We start from the raw sequence: 26,844 nt of genomic DNA on the forward strand, positions 1-26,844 counted from the left end.
CGGATGCTTGATGTTTTTAGGAAACTGTAGCGCAGCGTGATCGGTGACCACCGTAAAAACTTTTCCATGTACATAGCAACGCCATTTGTAGGTGGCGTCAATAATTGCCAATCATTCAAGCTCTGTGATGTCATAATTGACTTCATGCTTAAGCAGCTTGCGTGAGTGGTATGCAGCTGGGTGCTCCCGGCCTTCTTCATCAGCCTGCTTCAATACGGCGCCGATACCTTTGCTGGACGCATCACAGTACAGCACAAAAGGCTGGGAAGCATCGTAGATGGCAAGACCTGGCTCTTTGGTGACACATTTCTTCAGCTTAAAAGCTGGTTGGCAGTCAGAGTCCCAGTTGTATGTAGCGTCTTTGGTGAAGAGACACGTCAGTGGATGGGCAATTTCACTGAAGTGAGCGATGTACCGACGCTAAACATTCACGGTACCGAGAAAACGCTGCAGCTCTTTCGGGTGCGATGGTGTGGGAAACCGCACAATCGCCTCCACGTTGCTTCGTTTGGAAGTGACTGTGCCATTTGAAACCCTGTGTCCCAGGCACTCAATGGACGTTTGTGCAAACGGACATTTCTTCATTTTGAGCCTTACGCATTTGCTTTTAAAAGCGTTTAAAACGGCGTCGAGATGCTTCAGATGGTCAGAAAACGTGTCAGAATGCATGCCAAAATTTCGAAGTACTTCTTGACGTGCGCTAAGTGGTGTTTTGCCAGGATGGATTGACAGTCTGAACAAAGGTATCTGGGGCATTCCGGACACCGAAAGGCATAACAAGCCATTAGCAGTGACCGGTACGTGTCACAAAGGCTGTTTTCGGAATGTTTTCCGGGTGCATCTTGACGTACCTGTAAATCGACGTGATGTCCAATTTCCCGAGAGAGTCTAGAACGTCGTCAATGCGAGGGATGGGTTGGTAGTCAGGCACCGTCACTGCTTTCAGCTTGGGGTAATCTATGCAGAAACGCGTGCACCCTTCTCCCTTTTTGTCTGCCAGAAGTGCCAGAGCAGCGTACGGAGAGGTAGACAGCCGTATTACGCGATGCGTGACAAGGTCGCTTACTTCTCTGTCCATTTCCACGCTATCGGCTTCTGAGCATGGATAGGTAGTTCTGCAGATGGGGCCGTCGTTGGTGACGGGAATGCGATGCATCTCGCTGCTGATACACCGAATGTCCGTTTTGGAATTCGGAAAAAATGTTTTCATGCTTGCGGAGACGTTGCTTATGGGCTGACCTCTGATTTTCATTCAGGTGCTCCAAGTCGCATACATTATGTTTCTGCAAACAGACGTTCTTGTCCGCCCTTTGACGGGCTTGTGTGTGAGGGTGGAGGACGTCATTTCCTTGTCGTAGCGTCAGGGTGTCGATGTCTAGAGACAAGCTGAAAACAGGCACTGTCCAAGCCAAGGAGTAAATTGCTCTTCTTGCCTTGCAGAACATATGCTTCAATTTTCTTGGTAATGTTACCAATCTGCACATTGACGCGACGCAAAGTTTTCGTATATCACGTAACTTCTTCAACGGTGATGCACGAATCTCTCTTTGTTTTCATGTGAAGGGCCTTCAACACTGCCTCGCTGATACAGGTAATTGTAGCTCCGGTATGGAGAGTAGTGCTGAATGGGTGCCACTAATGAGTGCGTCAAACTGAATACCCATAGCTTTGGGTCACCCTTCTCATTTCCCTGGTCCGTATCGAGGGTAGAAATGCTTGCGCGTCGTGATTATACACGGTGGCAGTGCATCTGTCGTAGTACGCCATTCACAGTACTGTTCATCATTCACTGTGCCAGTGCATCTGTCGTTGTAAGCCATCCACAATGCAGTACCTGCAGACGGACATGAGTGCTCGTACGGGGGGATGAGTCGGACGCTAATGGTAATTACTATTCGGTGTATTGATATGCGCCCGTCCACCTGATGGAAGGCGCTGTGACTTAGCCCGGTGCATAGAAGCCTTTACTCTAAGCACACCTGAAAGCCACGCTGCTGGGGTGGATGGAGTAAGCCCAGAAAGAGCCATTTTCATTTCAGCAGGGAGGCAGTCGGTGAGCCCTGGTATAAGGCCCGCGTCCTTTAGGTCAGCAAGGCACCCCAGACACAATATTCATCGTAATACTCTTTCGAGGCTCTCGCCCGATTTCAGGCGGCAATGAATCAACTAACGGAATGTATCCGCGATGGCGCTTGCCAACCTTGGGGCATGCATGCAATGAGGTCCTCACAAGCTCAGCCAGTGTCAAACACCTCGGTAAGGTACCAGCGGAAGGTCTCACCTTCAAGGTAATCGGAGAAATGGCACAGCTTGTCTCGCTCAGTCCATACTGCGGCCGCAGTGTTCACCTCGAAGAGTCTGCGCCACTTGTCAAAGGGAACATCTTCGCTTGCTCCCGAGTACTTGGGGATGGTGATGGCTTTCTTGGATGCTGTCGTGATGCGGGGTTTCACGGTAAATCCTGTCAACTAGTGTAATGCAGGAGACATGGCGTCCGTCGAATCAAGACTTTTATTGCCAACTTCATCTTCCTCACCCACCACTATCGAACCACGCCGTCTCTTGGTGGTTAATCTTCGATACAAGAACAGTGCACTGCACCATCCCTCTACGGGACATCGTAAATATATATATATATATATATATATGAATATATATATAGGGTTTGGAAATGAGGGGTTCGTTATGAAATACAGGAAGAAATGCCGGCAGTCTACGGCATTCGAGATCTAATCGAAAGGCGTGGGTTCGGTCCCCACTCTGGGTGCGTGTTTTTATTTCTTTCTTTCTCACGTAATTAATAAAAAATAATAATAATGTAAAGTCACAAACGGTAAAAAAATAGTCTAACCATTCCCCCATGCCTTCTTTGGCGTTGTAGACTGCCGGCATTTCTTTCTGTATATATGTATATATATATATATAAATATATATATATATATATATATATATATATATATATATATATATATAGAGAGAGAGAGAGAGAGAGAGAGAGAGAGAGAGAGCAAATCATAATAGGAAATGAGGGGCTCGTTGAAATAAGACAGAAAATAAGGGTTGGCAGTCGAAAAAACCTCGGAAATCAAAGGGGAGGATATGGTATATCATTGAATGAGAATAAGAATTTGGAAACAAAGAAAGTGGAGAAAAAATGCCCGCCAGGTGGGATTCGGGCCCACAAACTCCAGAATACCGGTCTGGTGTGATAACCTCTACGCTACCGGCGGGGCTATTTTTTCCCTCCACTTTCTGGGGTATTTAGGTCAATGTAATTTTTTCCTGTGCTTTCGGGTGGCACCCAGCGCGACTCGGACTACTCGGGGTGAAGGGGACCTTTTTTTATCCCCCTGGCTGTGACTGGAGTGTCTAGGACATGTCGAGAGGGGCGGCAAGCGTTGACCCCTCTTAAGCTATCTATGGCACCGAGACTGCCAGAACAGAGGCCCTCACTATGCATGTAGCGAATCAGAACACGAAATGAGTGGCCTGTTGAAAATAAGACAGAAATAAAGTTTGGCAATCAAGAAAACCTTGGGAAGCAAAGGGGAGGATATGGTAGGCAATTGAAACAGATAAAGAATTTGGAAAGAAAGAAAGTGATGAAAAAATGCCCGCTAAGTGGGATCCGAACCCACTACCTCCAGAATACCGGTCTAGTGCGATAACAACTCCGCTACCGGCGGGGCTATTTTTCCCTCCACTTTCTGGAGTATTTATGTCAGTGTAGTTTTTCCCTGTGCTTGCGGGTGACAGCCAGTGCCACTCGGAGTACTCGGGGTGTAGGGGACCTTTTTACCCCCGGGCCGTGACTCGAGTGTCTGCAACATGTCGAGAGTGGTCCACCAGCGTTGAACCCTCTTAAGCTTCCTATGGCACCAAGACTGCCAGAACAGAGGCCCTCGCTATGCATGTAGCGAATCAGAATACGAAATGATTGGCCTGTTGAAAATAACACAGAAATAAAGTTTGGCAGTCAAGAAAACCTCGGAAAGCAAAGGGGAGGATATGGTAGGCAATTGAAACAGATAAAGAATTTGGAAAGAAAGAACGTGGAGAAAAATTGCCCGCCAGGTGGGATCCAAACACACGACCTCCAAAATACCGGTCTGGTGCGATAACCACTCCGATACCGGCGGGGCTATGTTGCCCTCCACTTTGTGGGGTATTTATTTCAATCTAATTTTTTCCTGTTCTTCGGGGTGGTAGCCAGCACCACTCCGACTTCTTGGGGTGAAGGGGACCTTCTTTTTATCCCCCGGGATGTGACTCGAGTGTCTAGGAAATGTCGAGAGGGGTCGGCAAGCGTTGACCCCTCTTAAGCTATCGATGGCGCCAAGACTGCCAGAACAGAGGCCCTCGCTATGCATGTAGCGAATCAGAATACGAAATGAGTGGACTGTTGAAAATAAGACAGAAATAAAGTTTGGCAGTCAAGAAAACCTTGGAAAGCAAAGGGGAGGATATGGCAGGCAATTGAAACAGATAAAGAATTTGCAAAGAAAGAAAGTGGAGAAAAAATGCCTTCCAGGTGGGATCCGAACCCACGACCTCCATAACATTGGTCTGGTGCGATAGCCACTAGGCTACCGACGGGGCTATTTTTCCCCTACACTTGCTGGGGTATTTATGTCAATCTAATTTTTTAAATGCAGAGCATTTCTCTAACTCACGATGTCACCCGTTCTAGGCATCCGTAATAGTCCGCATCGCTCGCAGGTGCGCCCTATCGAGCGATCGTGGAGTGATAAAGGCGGGTGTCGGCGAGGCTGGAACACACTCATCACCGTGCTCTCTCGTCAGCAGTTGCCACAAGTGCAACAACATTAACGTAACGCAAACTACTTAACGTCGTGCGCCCCCTGAAATTCTCTGCATTTGATCGTGCCCCTCGCGAGGGGGATGTTTCTTTTACATGGCTATCAGCGCCGTTACGCGCCTCAAAGTGTGCATCTCGACCGCAGTAATTATTACTCACTAGGGGGCCCTCAGCAAAAGAGGTAACAAGCTGTGACAGTAACCCCGCTTGGCGATTGCGCTCCCCCTGCTACACGAGTTCATGGATTGCCGCTACCAACTGGCCCAACCCCAAACTCTACTGTCACTAAACTTCACAATAACGCGAACGCAACGGTTTTTTCCTGTTCTTGGGCGTGGTAGCCTGCACCACTCCGACTTCTCGTGGTGAGGGGGACCTTCTTTTTATCCCCCGCGACGTGACTCGAGTGTCTAGGACATGTCGAGAGCGGTATACCAGCGTTGAACCCTCTGAAGCTATCTATGGCACCAAGACTTGCAGAACAGAGGCCCTCGCTAGGCATGCAGCGAATCAGAATAGGAAATCAGGGGCTCGTTGAAAATAATACAGAAATAATATTTGGCAGTCAAGATAACCTCGGAAAGCAAAGTGGAGGATATGGTAGGCAATTGAAACAGATAAAGAATTTGGAAAGAAAGAAAGTGATGAAAAAATGCCCGCCAGGTGGGATCCCAACCCACTACCTCCAGAATACCGACCTAGTGCAATAACCCCTACGCTACCGGCGGGGCTATTTTGTCCCTCCACTTTCTGGGGTATTTATGTCAGTGTAGTTTTTTCCTGTGCTTGCGGGTGACACCCAGTGCCACTCGGACTACTCGGGGTAGGGGACCTTTTTACCTCCGGGTCGTGACTCGAGTGTCTGCGACATGTCGAGAGTGGGCCACCAGCGTTGAACCCTCTTAAGCCTCCTATGGCACCAAGACTGCCAGAACAGAGGCCCTCGCTATGCATGTAGCGAATCAGAGTAAGAAATGATTGGCCTGTTGAAAATAAGACAGAAATAAAGTTTGGCAGTCAAGAAAACCTCGGAAAGCAAAGGGGAGGATATGGTAGGCAATTGAAACAGATAAAGAATTTGGAAAGAAACGAAGTGGAGAACAAATGCCCGCCAGTTGGGATCCGAACCCACGACCTCCAGAATATTGGTCTGGTGCGATAACCACTAAGCTACCGGCGGGGCTATTTTTCCCCTCCACTTTCTGGGGTATGTATGTCAATCTAATTTTTTCCTGTTCTTGGGGGTGTCCGACCACAGTGCGCGACTGTGCCCGAGCACAGTGCCCGACCGTCAACACGCACACGCCGAGATGAGACGCCCCAACGCACCCGAACTTAAGAAAAGCGGTATCCGACGTCAAGGCGTCCATCCATGGCTTTGATGTAGTCGCCCTCGTAGACACGGGAGCCGACTACTCAGTAATTAGCGGACCATTTGCGACTAAGCTGAAGAAAGTTATGCCCAGATGGGACGGTCAGCACATACGCACAGCAGGAGGCCACCTCGTGACGCCAAGTGGAACGTGCACATCCCGCGTCCCCATACACAGCACGACGTACCCTGCCGAGTTCGTTGTGTTGCCTAACAGCTCCCGCGACGTAATTCTCGGAATGGAATTTTTGGCGGACAACGGCGCAATAATTGATCTGCAGACCAAGTCGATAACTGTTTCCTCCGATCAGCCCATGACGCCGGAACCGAACCCCGAACACCGTGCAGCTGTAAGGATCGCCGATGATCATGTCACCCTGCCACCCCGCGCAAGCTTGATGGTCACCGTCTACTGTGAAGGTGCTGCTCCTGACGTCGACGCAATCGTGGAGTGACCAAAGGTTGCTTCACGACCGAGGTGTGTCAGTCGCAAGAGGCATTGGGCGGTTTAAGCAACGCAAATCCCACGTTTTGGTCACCAATTTCAACGAGGAGTACCAGCATTTAAACAAGGGCCGTGCAATTGCATTCCTCGACGAAACGCAACAAGCAAGTCACGTTATCGCAGTCGACGACTGAACGCGCACCCAAAGATACGTTCAAGCTTCCGCATCCCTTCGACGTGAATCCGTCGCTACCGCAAGAAGAACGGAACAAGTTATTGATTTTGCTGAATCGCTACAGCGAGTGTTTTTCGTCGAACTCAGTTTCCTCAGACACCTCTGGCGAAGCACCGGATAATAACCGAGCGCGACCTACCCGACAGTCACCGTACCGCGTCTCTTTACACGAGCGCGAAGCCATCCGCACTCAATAGACCACATGCTCAGCGACGACATAATACAGCCATCGAAAAGCCCCTGGTCTGCGCCGGTCGTACTCAAACAGAGAAAAAACGGCACTTTAAGGTTCTGCGATAACTACCGGAGACTGAACAAAATCACCAAAAAGGACGTGTACCCTCTGCCATGAATCGACAACGCCCTCGACCACCTCTGCCACGCGAAGTACTTCTCATCGATGGATCTTAAGAAAGGCTACTGGCAAATTGATGGGGATGAGAGAGACCGAGAGAAGACTGCATTTATAACGCCGCACGGTCTATACGAGTTCAAAGTAGTGCCGTTTGGGCTGTGCACGGCACCAGAAACGTTTCAAAGAGTCATGGACACTGTGCTAGCTGGCCTGTAGTGGCACACCTGGATCATATACCTTGACGACGTTGTGGTGTTCGCCCGGACTTTCGATGAACACCTTGCAAGGTTGGAGTCTGTACTCGATGGTATTCGCCCGTCGGAGTTAAGGCTGAAGCCCGAAAAATTCCGCTTCGCGTACGAGATAGTAAAGGTTTTGGGACACGTCGTCAACGCGGCGGGAGTCCTGCCTGACCCAGCGAAAACATCAGCCATAGCGAACTTCCCAAGACCGAAGGCAAAAAGAGCGTGCGAAGATTTCTCGGACTTTGCGGATACTACCGGTGCTTCGGTGCTTGCCGGGTACTACCGGCAAGCTTCGCGCGCATTGCAGAGCCACTCAAGCGCCTGACAAAGGATAGCACCCTTTTCGCCTAGTAAAACGCCCAAGAAAAAGCATTCTGCGAGCTGCAACAATGCCTGCAAAACCCGCCCGCCCTCGCTCATTTCGACGAAAACGCCGAAACGGAAATGCACACGGATGCCAGCGATATAGCTTTGGGTGCCGTCCTCGTCCAAAAGCAAAGCTGTGGCGAAAAGGTCATCGCCTATGCAAGCCGTGGTCTGAAGAAGGAGGGAAAAAAACTACCCTGCCCCCCCCCCCCCCCCCCAAAAAAAAAGAGTACCTGGCTATCATGTGGGCCATTTGAAAATTTCGCCCATACGTGTATGGCAGGCCGTTCAAGGTTGTGACAGGCCACCATGTGCTGTTTTGGCTCACCAATTTCAAGGACCCCTCTGACCGGCTTGGGCGGTGGAGCTTGCGCCTGCAAGAGTTCGACGTTACAGTAGTCTACAAATCCGGCACGAAACACTCCGACGCCGGCTGTCTTGATAGTGTCTTGATACATTGATAAATAAGCTGCTTATTTATCAATGTATCAAACAAACGTGACAAACACACGTCATTCGGCCCTATTAAATATTTCGGAAAAAGCCGAATAGCACTGGCAATGACGACTGCAACCTTAATATGTATCTTTACCAAGTCCCTCGTCCCGTATCTTTCTTGTCAGCTGCATGCACTACGATGCATTGGCTCCAGCAGTTCGGAAATGCCAATTGTTAACCCCGACCTCCGACCACGGTCTACGTGGCGGCCGCTGGCAAAGAAGACGTTCTACGTCTCCCGCGGTGGTCTAGGGGTGGCGCTAGTTGACCGGCCTCAGAACACTTGTAAATATAAACCCCCGCGGTAAAGTCGAGAGAGAAGCCGCTACGGGATAGCGCAATGGCGAACGCACCGCACCGGTTATGCGGAGATGTGGGTACGAGTCTCGCTCCCAGAAAAACGGCGGATTTTTTCTCGACTTCTATTTTCGCTTATTTATCAATGTATCAAAGAAACGTGACAAACACACGTCATTCGGCCTGAATAAATATTTCGGAAAAAGCCGAATAGCACTGGCAATGTCGACTGCAACCTTGTATGTATCTTTACCAAGTCCCTCGTCCCGTATCTTTCTGTTCTGCTATCAGAACAGAAAGATACGGGACGAGGGACTTGGTAAAGATACATATCAAGGTTGCAGTCGACATTGCCAGTGCTATTCGGCTTTTTCCGAAATGGCCTAAACTTTCCTAAACTTCCTAAACTTCCGAAAGGGCCTAAACTTTTACCCGGCTACTGGCGGTTTTGATGAACTTCAGCTTTTTAAGGACTTAGATAACTTCGCCAGAAACATGAGACTACGAGAATACTTCTACGATCACCCCGCGATGGAAGAAGCCCGCAGAACCCTACCTAGCTATAAGCACTGGACCCCTCTCACACAGCGTGATAGTTGCCTCGACATGTACATCAAAGCTGTCCAACGCGATGTGCGAAAAGCTTACCAAACAAAAATTTCGTTCCACCACAACATGAATACCAACGAAAAGAAAGCCCTAGAGGAACTCGGAAGCTGTCCCGACATAATTATTAAACCTGCCGACAAGGGAGGTGCAATCGTAATCCTTGACAAAACCGACTATGTTAACGAGGCCAATAAGCAACTATCAGTATCGACGTTCTATAAAGCACTACCCAATGATCCCACTCAAGATTATAAGCAAATTTTCAAAGATAAACTTGCTGAGCTTGTTAAAAATAAAACAATAAATGAAACCACGGCTCGTTCCCTGATCCCCTTAAGCCCAGTAGCCGGTAAATTTTATCTTCTCCCAAAGATTCACAAGCTGAACAACCCAGGGCGCCCCATTGTTTCTGGCATTGCCACTGTTACCGAAAACCTCTCATGCTATGTGGATAATCTCATTTGCGACATTCCGCCCAGCTTTCCCTCCTTCATTAAGGATACCAATGACTTTCTCTCAGACATCTCAAAAATTGAAATTCCTGATAACTGCCTTCTAGTCACCCTTGCTGTTGCGTCACTGTATACTAACATCCCCCATGAAGATGGCATCGCCGCTGTATCCCTTGCGTATGAACAGTCATCGTGCGACAAACCTATCGATTCTTCTGCTCTCCAAACATTCCTTAGGCTTATTTTTGAACTTAACAATTTTGAGTTCGACGGAGTTCATTACGTGCAAGTCAGCGGAACGTCAATGGGAACTCGAATCGGACCTACTTAGCTAATATCTTTATGGCTCACCTCGAATCAAACTTTCTTGACACCCAAAATTTAAAGCCAATGTACTATAAAAGGTATATTGATGACATATTCATGATCTGGCAACACGGTGAGGTGGAGCTCCTCACCTTCATTGAGGCATTTAACCTAGCCCATCCTAGTATTTCCCTTGCTCATTCCTATTCGGAACACAGTGTAAACTTTCTGGACGTCACCGTTACTACCTTCCAAGGTCGGCTTCAAACTAAACTGTATAGAAAACCGACAGACACGCGGCAGTATTTGCACTTCCGAAGCAGCCATGTCAGACACTGCAAGACAGCAATACCTTACAGCCAAGCCCACCGATTTAGGAGAATTTGCTCAAACCAAGCCGACTTTGACTCAAACTGTCGAGAACTCAAGACCGCCCTCCTGAATAAAAAATACCCGTAAAAAGTTATCGACGACGCTATTGTGCGAGCCAACCAATTAGACCGTAACGAAATCTGTAAGAAAAAAGCCCCGAACGGGAACCCGCAAACTTAGTTTTAACCCACTCATCCTCCGCTCCAAGAGTGTCAACCGTGCTAAAAAAACATCACAATATCCTAATGCAAAGTGACCGCTTAAAAAGCATATTCCCCTAACCACCACGGGTTGTCTACCGGCGTAATAAGAATTTAGGTAACTTTCTTACTAACTCTCGTATCAACCGACCGGCAACTACTGGCTGCATGCCCTGCAATAAACCCCGATGTGAAGTATGCCCACACATGACCACTACACAGCGCGCCACCAGCACGGCTTCAGACTACTACGTAAATATAAAAGGTAACTTTAACTGTGACTCCGCTAATGTCGTCTATCTTCTAGAGTGCACTGTTTGTGGGCAACAATATATCGACCAAACTGAAACGCCCTTCCGAATACGGTTCAATAATCACCGCTCTCATGCAAAAAGCTGCCCTTATTTGCCCCTGTCAAGACATGTGAACAGTCCCGGGCATGCATTTGAACATCTTAAAGCAACGATTTTAGAATCCGCCTTCAAAACGCACCACGACCGCGAGGTTCGGGAATCTTGTCTCATTTATAAGTTTGGGTCAGCCACGCTTGGAATTAATGAAAGTTACGGAAACTAACGTGCTTATCCCTCGATTAAAATACGCGGGTTCATAATTTTTATAACTATGCTCATTATTCCTACCCTCGAGTTTGCCATAAGAATTCGCAGAAACTCTCCTAATACAGCAGCTTTATTAGCCTAATGCGGCTCAACAATGCCATTTGTCCTTGGGAGGGAGGCCTCGTTCCCACCACCACTTAAGAATGTTTAACTCTTTGTGATCTATTCATGTTTAACCTTTTGTGACCCTATCTATTTCCTGTTCAATTGCTAGCTTCTGTGAAATGCTCTTTTGTGCCCCCTATCTATTCTCTTGACCCGAAGGGGGGCACACCCATCTTCGCTTCCCCTCGAACCAGTCTCCGCAGTCACTGAATACCTTACTGTATACTCTTCTCTTTCTTTTCAAACCGCGGCTGTCTAGTTTCCCCCATTGTCTGAACTTGCAGCCCGCGCGGCATACGTTGACCCGTCATGGTGCAACCTTGAACGCTGCATCGTTAACACGACCCCTTTTTCTCTCTCTCGCTCCCCCCCCCCCCCTTTTTTATTTTCCTTGTTTGTTTGTTGATGTTGTAACATAGGCGTAGCCTGACTGTATGCACACTCCCCATTTCCGAAACATTTTCCGCTCGTTCTCACAGTTTTAGGCAAACCTATATAAGAAATGTGTTCAAAATGTTTGCGACAGCAAAATCATGTAACTTTACTCTGATGAAGGCAAGTCCCGTTGCCGCTACGTAAGTAAACATTGTTTGTTATTGTTCTTGCTGTGTATCCGACTCTTTACTTATACTATATATATGTATATATATGTATATATATGTATAAGTAAAGAGTCGGATACACAGCAAGAACAATAACAATGTTTACTTACGTAGCGGCAACGGGACTTGCCTTCATCAGAGTAAAGTTGCTTTCATCACAGTAACGGGAACCCGCAAAGTAAGTTAGTTTGCGGGTTCCCGTTCGGGGCTTTTTTCTTACAGATTTCATTGCGGTCTAATTGGTTGGCTCGCACAATAGCGTCGTCGATAACTTTTTCCGGGTATTTTTTATTCAGGAGGGCGGTCTTGAGTTCTCGACAGTTTGAGTCAAAGACGGCTTGGTTTGAGCAAATTCTCCTAAATCGGTGGGCTTGGCTGTAAGGTATTGCTGTCTTGCAGAGTCTGACATGGCTGCTTCGGAAGTGCAAATACTGCCGCGTGTCTGTCGGTTTTCTATACAGTTTAGTTTGAAGCCGACCTTGGAAGGTAGTAACGGTGACGTCCAGAAAGTTTGCACTGTGTTCCGAATAGGAATGAGCAAGGGAAATACTAGGATGGGCTAGGTTAAATGCCTCAATGAAGGTGAAGAGCTCCGCCTCACCGTGTTGCCAGATCATGAATATGTCATCAATATACCTTTTATAGTACATTGGCTTTAAATTTTGGGTGTCACGAAAGTCTGAGTCGAGTTGAGCCATAAAGATATTAGCGTAGTTAGGTCCGATTCGAGTTCCCATTGACGTTCCGCTGACTTGCACGTAATGAACTCCGTCGAACTCAAAATTGTTAAGTTCAAGAATAAGCCTAAGGAATGTTTTGGAGAGCAGAAGAATCGATAGGTTTGTCGCACGATGACTGCTCATACGCAAGGAATACAGCGGCGATGCCATCTTCTTCCGGGGTGTTAGTATACAGTGACGCAACATCAAGGGTGACTAGAAGGCAGTTATCAGGAATTTCAATTTTTGAGATGTCTGAGAAAAATTCATTGGTATCCTTAATGAAGGAGGGAAAGCTGGGCGGAATGTCGCAAATGAGATTATCGACATAGCGTGACAGGTTTTCGGTAACAGTGCCAATGCCAGAAACAATGGGGCGCCCTGGGTTGTTCACCTTGTGAATCTTTGGGAGAAGATAGAATTTCCCGGCTACTGGGCTTAAGGGGATCAGGGAACGAGCCGTGGTTTCATTTATGGTTTTATTTTTAACAAGCTCAGCAAGTTTATCTTTGACAATTTGCTTATAATCTTGAGTGGGATCATTGGGTAGTTCTTATAGAACGTCGATACAGATAGTTGCTTATTGGCCTCGTTAACATAGTCGGTTTTGTCAAGGATTACAATTGCGTCTCCCTTGTCAGCAGGTTTATTAATTATGTCAGGACAGCTTGCGAGTTCCTCTAGGGCTTTCTTTTCGTTGGTAGTCATGTTGTGGTGGGAAGAAATTTGTGTTTGGTATGCTTTTCGCACACCGCGTTGGACAGCTTTGATGTACATGTAGAGGCAACTATCACGCTGTGTGGGAGGGGTCCAGTGCTTATAGCTAGGTAGGTTTCTGCGGGCTTCTTCCGTCGCGGGGTGATCGTAGAAGTATTCTCGTAGCCTCATGTTTCTGGCGAAGTTATCCAACTCCTTAAAAAGTTGAAATTCATCAAAACCACCAGTAGCCGGGCCAAAGTTTAGGCCCTTTGACAATACGTTCATCTGAGCTGAGGAGAGGGTTATACTTGAAAGGTTCATTACATTCCCGGTAAGGTTTTCTTTTGTGACGGCAGGCGAGGGAAAAATATTAGTACAGGGATTTAACTGAACTGTTTGGGGTGCAGTAGTCGAAGCATTTATTACAGTCGTAGTGACATTATCGGCCGTATTGTCAGAGTTGTGGCAGTTACTAGTGCCGGAGCTTGTTAGGTTCTTACGCATGTGACCAGTGTTAGAAATGTTATCTCGGTGAAACATTCGGTCTTTTGTTTGGGATATGGCGGAGGCCGTCTTAGATTCGTAGTTGCTTAAAAGGTTCAACTCTCTTTTGCTTAGTTCCTGACTAAGTAGTTCCTCTTTCTTTCAGAGACAATGGGCCGTAGTTTCGTAGTAATTGAGTATTATTTCAGTTAATTGTAAGGATGTTTATCGAGTACCTGTTTCCACTTATTCATGTTGGACGGGGAGAGTTCGGTAGTAGCAGGTTTTATTCTAATCCTAAGACCCCTGGGAGCGACCACGACAGTCAAGTACTGTGCAAGAGCGGAAACGTGCAATTCGGAACGTATGCGCTTTTCGGTGATTTTTCTTAGCTTTAAAAACTGTCTTGAAACGGGGAAGGAGGCCGCGTTACCTGTTTTTTTGTGTTGTAGTCAGTTGCTGGTATGCCGATTCTTTCGAAGGTTGTAAGGGCATGTAGCATAGAGGGCTGGATTTTGGACCCCGGAAGGTCCGGCGGACGCGCTGCTGTTGGTTTTCGTGGGCTCGGTGATCGCTGAAGATGCGGAGGTTGGGCGTGGCATGCTGTTGGTGCGGCGCCGGTCAGGGAGCTTCTTAGTGTAGCCGCGAGCGTTCCCTCGGGGCGTTGTGGCCGCTGCAGGTTTTCCTGTAGGGGTTGGCATGTCGCTGGCGCGACGCTCGTCCGTGGACATCGGGGTTGGGGCGCTGGCGCTCGCCCGGGGCGCCGTGGTTGCGGTGGATCTTGGGGGTGGTGGCGGTGGGCTGCTGGCACGACACTGCTCCGGGGTCCTTACACTGGATAGAATTGGAGGCAGTGGTGGAAAGTCGCTGTCATTTGGCAATATAGCCGGGGCTGCAACTGGCTCGGCGGTGCATGCGAAGTCGCGCCAGCCCAGAGGATTGCAGCTCCGTTGCATGAAGCAGAGTGCACGAATGTGGCCGGCCAGCAAGGCCACACCCTCGAAGCTCGGGTGTAAGCCGTCCGCAGCGTGTACTCGGCAGGCTGGAAGGTGCTCAAAGCCATGATCGACGAAGCGGACAAAGCGTGAGTGGCGGCAAAATTCGCGGAGAAGTGAGTTGAAACGGCGTGCCTTTTCGTTGCAGCAGCGAGCGAAGCGAGAGATGCGGTAGTCGCGGCTCCGGTTAGCGGAGCAGGGAAGAATGAGACTGGCGTTAATAGTGGAAATGTTCGGTCGAGATTCCAGAATGAGGTCAGTCAGTGAGCGGTAGTCAGAGAACGCATGTTCAGCGGAAGTAGAGCTGAGATCATTAGTACCAACATGCAGAAAAACTGTAGTGGCAGAGGCAGGGATAAAGTCGATCAGTGAGCGTGCGTCAGCAATGCATGCGCCAGGCTGAGAAACAAAAGCGGGGGTTCCAGGGCAGAGGGGATCGAAGCGATGATACAAATACTTGGTCTGGGAGTCCCCGATCACAACTGTTGTGGTTTCGGTCTTCGGAAATTTCCAGATGATGCTCTTTGCTGTGGTCCTGTCAGCGCTCATGGTAGAAACAAATCTAGAGAAAGATAAACTCACAAAGCGCTTAGAAATAGTATAAGTAAAGAGTCGGATACACAGCAAGAACAAAAACAAACAATGTTTACTTACGTAGCGGCAACGGGACTTGCCTTCATCAGAGTAAAGTTACATGATTTTGCTGTCGCAAACATTTTGAACACATTTCTTATATAGGTTTGCATAAAACTGTGAGAAAGAGCGGAAAATGTTTCGGAAATGGGGAGTGTTCATGCAGTCAGGCTACGCCTATGTTACAACATCAACAAACAAACAAGAAAAATAAAAAGGGTGGGGGGAGCGAGAGAGAGAAAAAGGGGTCTTGTTAACAATGCAGCGTTCAAGGTTGCACCATGACGGGTCAACGTATGCCGCGCGGGCTGCAAGTTCAGACAATGGGGGAAACTGGACAACCGCGGTTTGAAAAGAAAGGGAAGAGTATACAGTAAGGTATTCAGTGACTGCAGAGACTGGTTCGGGGGGAAGCGAAGATGGGTGTGCCCCCCGCGGGTCAAGAGAATAGATAGGGGGCATAAAAGAGCATTTCACAGAAGCTAGCAATTGAACAGGAAATAGGTAGGGTCACAAAAGGTTAAACATGAATAGATCACAAAGAGTTAAACATTCTTAAGTGGTGGTGGGAACGAGGCCTCCCTCCCCAGGACAAATGTCATTGTTGAGCCGCATTAGGCTAATAAAGCTGCTGTATTAGGAGAGTTTCTGCGAATTTTGATGGCAAACTCGAGGGTAGGAATAATGAACATAGTTATAAAAATTACGAAGCCGCTAATTTTATTCGAGGGCTAAGCACGTTAGTTTTCCGTAACTTTCATTAATCCTAAGCGTGACTGACCCAAACTTATAAATGAGATAAGATTCCCGAACCTCGCGGTCGTGGTGCGTTTTGACGGCGGATTCTAAAATCGTTGCTTTAAGATGTTCAAATGCATGCCCGGGACTGTTCACATGTCTTGACAGGGGCAAATAAGGGAGCATTTTGCATGAGAGCGGTGATTATTGAACCGTATTCGGAAGGGCGTTTCAGTTTGGCCGATATATTGTTGCCTACAAACAGTGCACTCTAGAAGATATACGACATTAGCGGAGTCACAGTTAAAGTTACCTTTTATATTTACGTAGTAGTCTGAAGCCGTGCTGGTGGCGCGCTGTGTAGTGGTCATGTGTGGGCATACTTTACATAGGGGTTTATTGCAGGGCATGCAGCCAGTAGTTGCCGGTCGGTTGATACGAGAGTTAGTAAGAAAGTCACCTAAATTTTTATTACGCCCGTAGACAACGCGTAGTGGTTCGGGGAATATGCTTTTTAAGCGGTCACTTTGCATTAGGATATTGTGATGTTTTTTTAGCACGGTTGACACTCTTGGAGCGGAGGATGAGTGGGTTAAAACTAAGTTTGCGGGTTCCCGTTCGGGGCTTTTTTCTTACAGATTTCATTGCGGTCTAATTGGTTGGCTCGCACAATAGCGTCGTCGATAACTTTTTCCGGGTATTTTTTATTCAGGAGGGCGGTCTTGAGTTCTCGACAGTTTGAGTCAAAGTCGGCTTAGTTTGAGCAAATTCTCCTAAATCGGTGGGCTTGGCTGTAAGGTATTGCTGTCTTATATATATATATATATATATATATATATATATATATATATATATATATATATATATATATATATATATATTTAGATATGTGTGTTTGTGTGTGGGGGGTGATGTATGTATGTATGCATGTATAAAAGAACAGAAAAGGAGTGTGTATCTACGGATGGGCAAAGATTGACATCCAAAAGTTTTCAAGAAGTTGCAGATCCTACAACTGCTAAGCACCAATACTAGGGCCAATACACTCAAGCAAGTACAAGAAAAGCGAAGAGCTTGTTTTTCGTATAAAAGCTTTGTGCAAGCCTACGTACGCGATGTCGACACCAATTCCATGCCTCGTTTTTCGTCCAATCCGGCGGTAGTATTTATCATATACCCGGTAAACGTAATTGGTGATGATTGGGTTCTCTTCGATCATGCGTTGAGAAAACTGGTACTGGTTCTTCCTGTTCACTGAGTCAAGGAAGATGAAGTCACAAAAGCCATCTTCGGGAAGCGCCGTCTTGTTAGTGTAGCCAAATATGCTTAATATGCAGATAAACGAGAATGGGTTATTCCGTGGCCCTGGTAGGAAAAGGAAAAGGAAGAAGCAATTTTAGGCAGCGTAAATTATTTGGAGCATGTAACAATTATATAAAGTAGAACTTTCTCCAGACACATTTGGAATACAATATTTTATTTTTTCACCCGAGAACCAGCTATTCGTTTTTTCTCATGCCCACCACAACAATGACAACTTTATTTTTTTCACCCGTAATAAAAGCAGATTCAGAAATATGATTTTTGTGTGTATGTACAAATATCCAGAATGGACATCGAATTTCTTGTGTGTTCTGTTTGCAAAATCTTTGACGGACAAATATCGGACGGCCTGTGAATCGCCAGAGTAAGACATAAGAGCGAGAGAAAAACTGCATAAATAACTATCCTGATACCTCCCTAACTTGTGTGGCATGTAACATTTTAAAACACATTATACATAACCACATTACGCAGTTTATCTATAAACATATTATTTTCACACATTGTTAACATAAAGTTCGAAAAGGTTATTCTACGCGTACTTAACTTCCGAAAGGAATACATGATTTTGCGCTTACACTAAAAACGGCAAACTGATATACTTTTATGGATTTCAAAAGAGCGTTTCATAAAGTCTGTCATAAAAACTTACTGAAGAAACTCAGCAAAATTATAAATTACCATGAAATGCTAAATTGGCTTGAGCATACATAACCAATCGGTAGCAGTTTGTTGTATTCAATGGTGAAACATCTGAAGTTCTTTCAGTGGACTCTGGTGTTACTCAGGGTTCGGTGCTTAGGCCCCTTTTTTTAATGACAGTGTGTGCAATATTCTTGCAAAAATTCAATTGTATACCGATGATTGTGTGATCTACACGTTAGTGAACAGTGTAGCCAATGAGACTATTTCTAACGATGCACTCAACGACCAGTGGCAAATGTGCAGTAACTTTGAAAAGGCAGAATTTATGAGAATTACTCTCCGAAAAAGTCCTTTGGCGCTTACTTAATCAGCGACCAACAATCTTATTTATGAAGTATCTCTCTAAAAATGCCTGGGCCTCCGGATCGCAAATACTTTAAATTGAATCGCAGTCCGGCGGAGTACGCGAGGCGGGATCACTCATTCCATCTTGTTGTTTTAGGAAACCACTCGGTCGGGTCACCCTGGGACGCAACTGCGCATGCGATGGTTTTCTTCTGGATGCTTCGATGACAACTCGGATCTTGCCTGCAGCGATCTGCTACTAAGCCTGGACTTATCATGGTTCGACGTCACCTTCACCACAGCCAACCAGGGCTCGACAACTCTTACCCAAGAGTATAAAAGCGAGCGCTCACGGACACCGACTGCAGTCCGGCGGAGTACGCGAGGCGGGATCACTCATTCCATCTTGTTGTTTTAGGTGAGACTCAGTTTGCCTATTTCGGATAAGTGGCCTTTGCTCCACCGGACTGCACAATTCTTGTTCACATGATGTCTAGTGAAAACTTGTGTGTTGCCTGTAAGAAAGCGATTACGACTGATGTTCAAAGCCTGGCATGCTCATAGTGCAATAATCTTGACCATTCCGGAAAGTGTGCTGGCCTTACTAAGAAACGTTTAAAGCAGCTACCGCAAGACGAGCTGAAAGCCTGGTCATGCGCAACATGAGGGATCTGCGCATGCGCTTGCGGAGGTGCCGGTGCTTTTGCCGGACAGGGGACATAGCAGCTCCGATAACGCATTGCTAGAAAAAATGATGTCTAAACTAGATCTAGTTCTCAGCCGGTTGGACGCGCTGGAAAGAAAACAGGAACAACTTGATAAACACAGTGTTACTGGTACCAAGATAGAAAACCAGTCAAAGCTCGTACAAGAAATAGAAAAAAGCATTGAATTCGTATCATCGAGCATGAAAGATGTCTGTGTCAAGATAGAAACACAAAAAGAAGATATAAACGAGCTGCAAAAGAGGACGACCGCTCTGGAAGTTCAGCTAGCAGAAAAGAATTCACGCCTCAGCCAGCTGGAAAACAATGTCGAAAAGCTTGACATTTACTCGCGTAAGAACAATTTAGAAATACATGGCATACAGTTCCGGACAAATGAAAAGCTAAGGGAAACAATTGCAACACTCGCCAGCAAGCTTGGCCTTCCCGTTCCTGGACCTGATGCTATAGAAGCTGTTCACAGAACTAAAGGTAAACCAACTACGGCTCCCCCCATACTTGTACGTTTCTCAAGTCGAGAAACGAGGGATAAATGGTTGGAGCAAAGGCTAGCTCTAAAGGGCGAAAAACTCTACGTGAACGAAAACATTACAGCCAAAGCAAGGAGACTCCTTTGGCTGGCGAAGGCGGAAGCTGAGGTCAAAGAGTACAAATTTGTCTGGATCCGAGGTGGTTGAGTACTGGCGAAAAAAATTGAAGGCGCTCCGATTATCCACATTGACAACGAAAATGACCTGAGGAAACTTGTTTAGTATGGATGACACATTAAGTTCCTTTCAAGACTGGCTTGAAAGAAGGCGTGATTGGCAAACTGAACAATCCAATCACGCGACTTTAGACCTAATCCATATCAACGTGAGGAGTTGGCGCAAGCACTGGGATCTGCTGCAGTTATATTTAAAAGAAACACTTGTAATCCTAGAAATACTCGTTCTTACTGAGATTAACATCACTGAACCGGAATGTCCTCAATTTAAAATCGATAATTTTCAATCCTTCTCGCTTTGCAGAAAAAAAAGAAAGGGGGGAGGCGTAATAGTGTTTGTTAAGCAGGGCTGGTTATGCGAACAAATCCCAGGGTCTTTTGATGAGGCCGAAATATTTGTTTTGTTCCTGACTAGGTCGCAAGAAGAATTCCTAGTATGTGCAGTGTACCGGCCTCCTAACAGCAACTCTGAGGCGTTCTTTGAAGAGCTCTCCAGCTTTCTGAAGAAGCATGGTACTAACCGACACATTATACTAGTGGGAGACATGAATATCGACATTTCAGGCAAGCTAAAAACCACTGCTACTAAATACCTTACGTTATTAGCGAGTCATGGGATAGAAAACCAGATTCTAGATTACACCAGAGAGGAGATAACAGGCGATAGGGTAACGAAAACATGCATCGACCATATTTCAACTAGGCTAAGCAAACATAATGTTTTGGGGTGTGTTATCAAGGAAAAGGTTGCTGACCATTATTTCACTACGCTGACAGTATTAGGTGAACCGAATAATATGCATGAGCCTTCTAAAAAAGAGAAATTTGTTATAAACGCAAGTAATGTAGACCAATACATACGTTCTTTTGATTGGAATTCTTTCTTGAATCACAACCACATTCAAGTTTACGAACTTCTGGTAGCAAACTTTCAAGAAATTTACAATGTTTCAAGGACTAAGTTAAAACTCAAACGAAGAAATACCGGAAGCCCGTGGATTGACAATGATATAATTGCTCTCTCGCACGTAAAGAGCCAACTTTTTAGAAAATGTCAAAGAAACCCAACTGATTTACTCGCGAGAGAGGAATTTAAACAAGTAAGAAATAAACTTACTGCAAAATTAAGGCTTGCAAAAAAGAAATATCAAATCACTGAATTTTCCCTTTGTAGAAAGAACACAAAGCAAACCTGGCAACTGGTGAACAAAATAATTGGCCGACCGCCAAAGGCTAATATTGATAAAGTTATCGCGGAAGCTTTCCCATACCAAACTCCAGAAGTATTAGCTAACAACTTTAGTGACGAGTTTTCGGGAGCGCTTCAAAAACTGCATCAAAATAACCTGCAGCCTGCATCTGTTCTAGAGACTTCATCATGTTGTAATTGTGCCTATTTACCAATGGCCACAGAGTTTGACTTATGGCAGGCCATGCGAAGCATGCCCATTACCAAGTCTCCTGGCCTGGATGGAATACGATTACGAGATCTTGTGTGCAATTTCAGTCATATTAAATTAATACTACTTTATATCATTAATGAAACCTTCAGAACGGGTAGAATACCCGAAGGGATGAAGATCACGGTGATACGGCCCCTATTAAAAAAGGCCTCAAGAAAAAATTTTGCAAATTACCGGCCTATAGCCATTCTGAATTCTTTAGCTTCTGTACTTGAGAAGATAGTTTACAACAATATGAATTCCTTTTGTCAGAAATACGATCTTTTCAGCTCTCATCAGTTTGGGTTTTGCAGCGGGTTAAGTACTATTCATCTGCTTGAAGAATTCAATGACCGTTTATGTAGTGAAATTGATAAAAAATAACCTCGTGATAACATTATTCATAGACTTGCAAAAAGCATTTGACACAATAGACCACTGTATATTACTTAATAAATTAAATGATTTTGGGTTTAGGGGTCCTTATCTTGCCTTTTTTAAAGATTACTTTTCTAAACGTTTTCAACGCGTCCGGGTAGGTGATTGTTATAGTAAGCCGGTACTAATGAAAACCGGGGAACCCCAAGGGTCAATCCTCGGCCCGCTGTTATTCAATATTTATGTGAATGATCTGGCCAGTCTTTCCCTTGAATCCCATGTCTATATGTATGCCGATGATACGGCCGTAGTTTTCCCTTGCACAGATTACAATGATGGCACCCGTGTCTTTCAGAGAGACATTTGTACCATTTTAGACTGGCTGACCGATAATCATATCTATATAAATAAATCGAAGACAAATCTTATTTGCTTCCATAGCCCTAAGCCTTTTCAATCAGCTTACCCATTACACTTGCACGGCAGTAAATGCAATAAGTGTTCTTGTTCCGTGCTAACACTTCAACATAACGTAAAATACTTGGGGTTATATTTTGACGACACACTTAATTGGGGCCTTCACATTGAATACGTTGCCAAACGCCTTAAAACAGTGTGCGCTTCCTTGTATGCGCTGCGCTCTATTTGCAACACTTCAGTTAAAAAGCTTGTATATAAGAGTTTAGGAGAGTCTATTATCAAACACGGAATTACAATATACGGTCTCGCATCATCTTATAAGCTCAATATTCTGAACACCATCCTCCATAAAATTGCATACCACCTCGCTTATAGTACAAAGCACCATGGTGAACCAATGGGAGATGTCATGAAACAATTTCATGTTTTACCTGTTCAAAAGCAATTTATGTTTGATGCTTTGTGCAAGCACTTTTATCAAAAGGAATTCAAAGTTGTGAATGTTAAAGCTAGGCCTTTGAGAAACGTTGAAAAGTTTGTATTGCCACGTGTGTACACCTATTATGGTAAAAGAACCCGTGCCTTTTATGTCCCACATTTATTTAACAGAATTAAAACCGAGCCAGTGGTTAATAATATGAAGCAGGTAAAAACATTTTTGATGTCATTTATTGCGGACATTGAATGAATGCATTGCGCTGTTTTGGATGTACCTAAAAAACCATTGCAACAATTTGAAATGCGACTGACTGCTAAATGCCTTTCCTGTGTATGTAAGTAAAAAGTACCTTGGCGTTTTTTTTTCGTCTTCCTTTTTTTTACTTTTCCTTTCTTTCTTTTTTTTTCTTTTCCTGGGCATGGCAGTTGCTCAAGATATTTTCCTTGCGATTGTTGGGCTCCTTGAGCTTTCTACTCCCGTTGTGTCCCAATTTGCGTTCTCCTGTGACTGCCCAGCGGCGCACACAAGCCATGCGGCTTATGCGGGCTGGATAATGTTTTGTATTTTGAAATGTGAATAAACATTATTATTATTATTATCACATTGCTTTTATCGCAACACGTGCAAACTCTGCGCTCTTGTGTTTACGAAGAGATTTAAAATTCAGTACTCTCGATATCTGAATGACTGCTCGTAAAGCGCTTATCCTTCCCTCGTTAGATTATGCAGCCTTCCGTTTCAACGCTCTTATACAGAGACAAGTTACTATATAACGAAAAGAAACCGTTTATCCCGGCTAAGATTTCTCTATTTCTCTATCGTAAAAAGCCACTATAAATTAGGCATTTTCAATTCAAAATTTTCGTCCGGGTATGGCACTAGCCAAAGACGTCAAATGACAATTACTCCTTTTCGTACACAAAACAATACCTTTATATATTCTTTCTTTCAAGGAGCCACCACTAATAGTTAAGTACAACAGCCTTCACTTGCCTTGTTCACGTCGTGTTTAACTTAGTGCTAAGATTATGCCATTCATTCCCTTTTCTCATGTGTTTATGTATTTGTTATTTGCCTTTTTGTGATTTTAAAATCTGTATCTCCTGCCAAAATCCTAATGTGGGATTACAGTATCAATAATTAACTATACAAAAACCCATGTAGAATTGACATTATGCAATCTAACTGTTTTTTTAACTGCTTAAACGGTTTAAAAAAATATTTATTTTTCTCCTGCTGATTACTAAACTTTTGCCCTTAACACCTGTTTTTCCCTCCTAATCATATTGTTACGACGCGACAGAATTGAAGCGAAACAGATTGTGTTACGCGGCACACCTTATGTGGACAACTAGGAGTAGATGTAGAAGTGGCTGAAATATCGCCACAGGATAAAGCGAGTCCCGCTATGGGAGAAAGAAGAGGTTGAGGGTGTATCGCTTCGATCGCCAGAACCAGTGTCTCCGTCCTTGCCCCAACACTGTAAATACATCTATTCCCTCTGTCACACCCGTAAGAATTGGTCAAGGTGTGGGGTAGTGTCGACCTGGACCTTGAACGCATCGCACCATGGTCGCAGCAGGCGCATCGCCGTTCTTCTTCCAGAGCCGACTGATATTACCCTTCAAGATCGCGATGCGACCATTGACAATAGCCGCACGGTTAGGAAAATCAAGGCTAGGAAAACTGATGATAGCCGCGGTTGTCGCATCTCTGGCGTGGAAGATCTGAGATTCGTATCTTAGGCGTGTGCATGCACTCTTGAAGACCATTTGTTCTTTTCCTTATGGCCTCGTGTGTATTCACGTGCCAGGATGCTTAAGGACTTTTCCATGAACAATCATCCTCATTATCATTCAAACATTTGAATATGCGACGCCTTCGCAAACACTAACGACACACTAGCATTCCTTTCTATAGTATCCACACATTTTCAATCGTATGTCTTTCTGAAACTTGGTTGTCTATCGGTGACGGTAATTTGTATGCGCTACCAGGATACGCTTCGAAATACTGTAACCGGGACAACTATCGTGCAGGAGGGTCTGCTATACTAGTTGCGTCGTCACTTTCATACAGGCGTTGTAATGACTTCTCATTTAATAACATTAGGGAGTTTTAGCTGACCGCTTTTCACAGTCCGCTCCGCTCCGATAGCAAGCGGGAGCGCTCCTGCGCATGCGTGGCGCGCTTGGCCGCGAACGGCATTGGCTTCGGTTGCGCCGAGCGAGCCGCCGATACCTGAGCGGACCGTGGAAAACGGTCAGCTAAAACTCTCTATTAATTGCGAATCTGTCTGGCTGGAATTTGAACCCGCCGTCCTTCCAGTGGTTAATCGCAGTACAATAATCGCGTCCATCTATCGGTCATCCTCTTCTTCAATTTAGATTTCTGCATCCAGTTTATAACAATTCTAGACAGATTAATAATTTGTGGAGATATAAATATAAACATCATTGAGACCAATAGTGCATCCTGTGCTGAATATGTGTATTGTTACTTTGGCTATGGAAGGACTTCTGTCATCAATTATCCTACCAGATGCGATGCAAGTGGCCCATAATCGTTAATCGATCATATCCTGTGCAATATCAACTGCAGTTTAAATTCTGGTGTCATTGACTACTTATTCACAGATCATTACCCAGTTTTTAGTTTTTTTGTGCCTAGGAACACATACTCCCGTTCGAACTAGTGTCCATACGAAGTCTGTATTTAATTCCACAAAATTTGTGGAACTGATACGTGGTACTGACTGGGGTTTTTTAGTGGTAGAGCAATGAGCAGAAAAAGCGTTTCATGATTTTTCTGTGAGAATAAGCGCGTGCACCACCGAATGTGCACCAATAACCCATATCACGAAGTGGTATCGCTCGCCTAGGAATACATAGATTACTCCGGTATTGATACGTTCCATATGTAAGAATGAAAATCTCAGAAAAAAAAATAACGCCCAATCTTCTAACATTACCCGGAAAAATTCGGTTCAAGAGGCATTCTAACGGCTAAACGTGAATACTATGAAAAAAAATCTAAAAGAACGGCAACGATACCAGAAAGAACTGGCAAGTAATCAACAGATTTTTAAACAACTGTGTTCCGCCACATTTATCAAAGATACCAGTTCATGACTGTTTTATTACCGATAACAGGAACATTGCAGAAGCTTTCAGTGAACACTGTGCCAACTGCGATAGCTCCCAGATCAGTCCTTCTTTACCCCTTCTGTCACGTTGTCATTATTCCTTTTATTTACGTCCTACGTCTGCAGCAGAAGTTTATAATGTTATTTCATCTCTTAAAACGACCGGACCGGGCCTAGAGTATGTTCACCCATCTAAGATAAAACTTGTGTGTCTAGAATTATCGACTATTTTAGCTGAAATTATTAACAAAAAGTTCTTTAAAGCTGGAAAATTTCCCGATTGTCTTAAAGTTGCTAAAATAACTTCTGTTTTCAAAAAAGGAGACCGGTCATGCATTAATAACTACTGCCCGATCAGCATTCTTCTGTTTTTTGTAAAGTAATTAAAAACGTTTTTACACACGAATAATATCTTTCCTCCTGAAATTTAACCTACTCTTTACACACCAAATTAGTTTTAGACCTCTCTACTCCAAGGAACTAGCATTACTTAGTTTTACTGACCAAAATAAAAAGGCTATCGACGAAGGTTTATTCGTTGGAGAAGTTTTCATTGATCTAACTAAGGCGTTTGATAAACTTAACCACCATATTTTGTTATATAAACTTGATGCTGATGACATATCAGGCCCTCCCTTGCAATTGCTTCGATGTTATTTACAAACCGCTCTCAGATTGTTTTCATTAACGGTACACCTTCCACTTTTAAATCAATCAACACTGGAGTCCCACAAGGCCCCATACTAGGTCGTCTACTATTTCTGTTATTAGTTAATGACCTTCCTGATATTCCTGCCCATTCAAACAGGCTCATATATGCCGATGATACTACCATCTTTACATCACATGAAGCAGCCTATGAGATTTAGCAAAGATTGAATTCAGTCTTAAATAAAAGTTTATCGTTCGTGTGCCATAAACAATCTTCCAATAAACCTAACAAAAACTACGTTTATGATATTTTCTTCCCCCAGAAACCTAGCTCGCGTGCATTTCTAACTCTCAACAACCATGTTTTCTCTATCTGATACCGCGAAATTTCTCGTCTTTGTCTTAATCAAAAATTTGAAGCTTAGCTACCACGTGTAATCATTGCTTGAAAAGGTAGCTT

This window comes from Haemaphysalis longicornis, unplaced genomic scaffold (genome assembly GCF_048455015.1).
Source record: "Haemaphysalis longicornis isolate Haplotype H1 unplaced genomic scaffold, Haemaphysalis longicornis Haplotype H1 scaffold_14, whole genome shotgun sequence".
NCBI lineage: Eukaryota > Metazoa > Arthropoda > Arachnida > Ixodida > Ixodidae > Haemaphysalis > Haemaphysalis longicornis.